We start from the raw sequence: 4,114 nt of genomic DNA, 5'->3' as shown, positions 1-4,114 counted from the left end.
GGCATTCAGAGTATCAACTTCAAGAACTCCCTTCTTCATAGGCGTCCCATTACTCACAGGATTCCTTTCAGAAGTGTACATGAACTGGTTATTAGCAACCATGTCAATGAGTTCTTGAGCTTCTGCAGGCGTTTTCTTTAGGTGAATGGATCCACCTGCAGAAGTGTCCAGTGACATCTTTGATAGCTCAGATAAACCATCATAGAATATATCCAGGATGGTCCATTCTGAAAGCATGTCAGAAGGACACTTTTTGGTCAACTGTTTGTATCTTTCCCAAGCTTCATAGAGGGATTCACCTTCTTTCTGTCTGAAGGTTTGAACATCAGCTCTAAGCTTGCTCAGCTTTTGAGGAGGAAAGTACTTGGCTAAGAAAGCCGTGATCAGCTTATCCCAAGAGTTCAGGCTGTCTTTGGGTTGAGAATCCAACCATAATCTAGCTCTGTCTCTTACAGCAAAAGGGAAAAGCATGAGCCTGTAGACTTCAGGATCTACTCCATTAGTCTTAACAGTATCACATATCTGTAAGAATTCAGTTAAAAACTGAAAAGGATCTTCAGATGGAAGTCCATGAAACTTGCAGTTCTGCTGCATTAGAGAAACTAATTGAGGTTTCAGCTCAAAGTTGTTTGCTCCAATGGCAGGAATGGATATGCTTCTTCCATGTAAATTGGAATTAGGTGCAGTAAAGTCACCAAGCATCTTCCTTACATTATCATTATTTTCGGCTGCCATCTCCTCTGCCTGTTCGAAAATTTCTGAAAGGTTATCTCTGGATTGTTGTATTTTAGCTTCTCTTAATTTTCTCTTCAGAGTCCTTTCAGGTTCTGGATCTGCTTCCACAAGAATGTTCTTGTCCTTGCTCCTGCTCATATGACAAAGAAGAAGGCACAGAAAAATAATAATAATAATAGAGATCCTTTATACCACAGTATAGGGATCCCTTTGTGAGTAGAAGAAGAGGGGGAGACAAAGAATGTAATATAATGGAAGAAACACAACTGTGAGGAGGCTAGAGATGTGAGATGAGATGTTAGGATATGAATGAATAAATAGAATAAGATGGGAGAGGGGGAATTTTCGAAAATATTTTTGAAAAAGAGTTAGTGATTTTTGAAAAATGATTTTTGAAAAATGTTAGAAATTTTCGAAAAATTTTTAAATTTAAAAATAAAAATAATTAGTTAATAAAAAAAAGAAATTTTTGAAAAAGAGGGGAGATATTTTCGAAAATTAGAGAGAGAGAGTTAGTTAGGTAGTTTTGAAAAAGTTAAGAAACAAACAAAAAGTTAGTTAGTTAGTTGAAACAAATTTTGAAAAGATAGGAAGTTAGGAGGTTAGGAAAGATATTTTGAAAAGATATTTTTGAAAAAGATAAGATAAGAAGATATGTTTGAAAAGATATGATAGAAGTTAGTTTTTGAAAAAGATTTGAATTTTTAAAATCTCAATTAATGACTTGATTCACAAGAAATCACAAGATATGATTCTAGAACTTAAAGTTTGAATCTTTCTTAACAAGCAAGTAACAAACTTGAAATTTTTGAATCAAAACATTAATTGCTATTGTTATTTTCGAAAATTATGATATAAAATAAGAAAAAGATTTTTGAAAAATATTTTTGGAATTTTCGAAAATAACTAAGAAATTTGAAAAAGATTTGATTTTTGAAAAATATTTTGAAAGAGATAAGATTTTCAAATTGAAAATTTGATTTGACTCATGAGAAACAATTTGATTTTTAAAAATTTTTGAAAAAGTCAATCCAAATTTTCGAATTTGATGAGAGAAAAAGGGAAAGATATTTTTTTTTTGATTTTTGAATTTTTATGATGCAAGAGAAAAACACTAAAAAGATGCAATGCATGAAATTTTTAGATCAAAACAATGAATGCATGCAAGAATGCTATGAATGTCAAGATGAACACCAAGAACACTATGAATGTCATGATGAACATCAAGAACATATTTTTGAAAAATTTTTAATGCAAAGAAAACATGCAAGACACCAAACTTAGAATTCTTTAATGCTTAGACACTAAGAATTCAAGAATGCATATGATAAACATGAAAAGACATAAAACAAAAAATCATCAAGATCAAGCAAGAAGACTTACCAAGAACAACTTGAAGATCATGAAGAACACTATGAATGCATGATATTTTCGAAAAAATGCAAGATGCATATGCAAGTGACACCAAACTTATGATATGACTCAAGACTCAAACAAGAAACACAAAATATTTTTTTTATTTTTATGATTTTCTAATTTTTTTGGATTTTTCTTTTATATTTTTCGCATATTAAAAGGAAAAATAAGGATTCCAAAAATTTTTAATATGAATTCCAGGAATCTTGCCATGTTAGTCTAAAGCTTCAGTCCAGGAATTAGACATGGCTCACTAGCCAGCCAAGCTTTCAAAGAAAGCTCCAGTCCAAAACACTAGACATGGCCAATGGCCAGCCAAGCTTCAGCCTTTAACACGAGAGTATATTGCTCTTTGATAACAAATTGCAAGCCTCAGTCCAAATAAATTTAGACATGACTTTACAGCCAGCCAGGCTTCAACATGCTTCATGAAACACTAGAATTCATTCTTAAAAATTTTGAATAAATTTTTGAAAACATTTTTATATAAATTTTTTTTCGAAAACAGATGAGAAAATTTTGAGAATATTTTTGAAAAATTTTTGAACAGAAAACGAAAAGAAAGTTACCCAATCTGAGCAACAAGATGAGCCGTCAGTTGTCCAAACACGAACAATCTCCGGCAACGGCGCCAAAAACTTGGTGCACAAATTGTGAATCACACTTTTCACAACTCGTACCACTAACCAGCAAGTGCACTGGGTCGTCCAAGTAATACCTTACGTGAGTAAGGGTTGAATCCCACGGAGATTGTTGGTATGAAGCAAGCTATGGTCACCTTGTAAATCTCAGTCAGGCGGATATAAAGTGATAATGTTGTTTTCGAATATTATATAATAAAATAGGGATAGAGATACTTATGTAAATCATTGGTAGGAATTTCAGATAAGCGAATGGAAATGCTTTTCGTTCCTCTGAACCTCTGCTTTCCTGCTATCTTCATCCAATCAGTCTTACTCCTTTCCATGGCTGGCTTTATGCAAGGGCATCACCGTTGTCAGTGGCTACATCCCCTCCTCTCAGTGAATAATATGCTCACGCACCCTGTCACGGCACGGCTATTCATCTGTCGGTTCCCGATCATGCTGGAATAGGATTCACCCTCCTTTTGCGTCTGTCACTAACGCCCAGCACTCGCGAGTTTGAAGCTCGTCACAGTCATTCAATCATTGAATCCTACTCAGAATACCACAGACAAGGTTTAGACCTTCCGGATTCTCTTGAATGCCGCCATCATTCTAGCTTACGCCACGAAGATTCTGGTTAGGAGATCTAAGAGATACTCATTCTAGCTTAATTCATGTAGAACAGAAGTGTTTGTCAGACACGCGTTCATAAGGGAGAAGGATGATGAGCATCACACATAATCATCACCTTCATCACGTTCTTGGGTGCGAATGGATATCTTAGAAGCGAAATAAGAAGAATTGAATAGAAAACAGTAGTACTTTGCATTAATCTTTGAGGAACAGCAGAGCTCCACACCTTAATCTATGGAGTGTAGAAACTCTACCGTTGAAAATACATAAGTGAAGGTCCAGGCATGGCCGAGATGGCCAGCCCCCTTGGTCTAAGAACCAGGCGTCCAAAGATGATCCTAAGATCCTAAGATGATCAAAAGATGCCTAATACAATAGTAAGAGGTCCTATTTATAATAAACTAGTCACTAGGGTTTACATGAGTAAGTAATTGATGCATAAATCCACTTCCTGGGCCCACTTGGTGTGTGTTTGGGCTGAGCCTGAGTGTTGCACGTGCAGAGGCCATTTGTGGAGTTGAACGCCAGTTTCTGTGCCAGTTTGGGCGTTCAACTCTGGTTTTGGATCCTTTTCTGGCGCTGGACGCCAGATTTGGGCAGAAGGCTGGCGTTGAACGCCAGTTTACGTCGTCAATTCTTGGCCAAAGTATGGACTATTATATATTGCTGGAAAGCCCTGGATGTCTACTTTCCAACGCAATTGG

The 4,114-nt window shown here is 35.8% G+C and overlaps 1 non-coding gene across 1 annotated transcript; it reads left to right on the top strand.

The window, feature by feature from the left end:
* The first annotated feature begins 231 nt into the window (after positions 1-231).
* On the top strand, positions 232-339 carry LOC148562377 (small nucleolar RNA R71). The gene has a single exon (XR_015887395.1). It is a non-coding gene; the product is annotated as a small nucleolar RNA R71 (small nucleolar RNA).
* Positions 340-4,114: the final 3,775 nt, after the last annotated feature.

This window comes from Arachis ipaensis, chromosome B6 (assembly GCF_059453495.1).
Source record: "Arachis ipaensis isolate K30076 ecotype BB chromosome B6, ASM5945349v1, whole genome shotgun sequence".
NCBI lineage: Eukaryota > Viridiplantae > Streptophyta > Magnoliopsida > Fabales > Fabaceae > Arachis > Arachis ipaensis.
The sequence above is the reverse complement of the archived record's forward strand: the minus strand, read 5'-3'. Positions and strand labels throughout refer to the sequence as shown.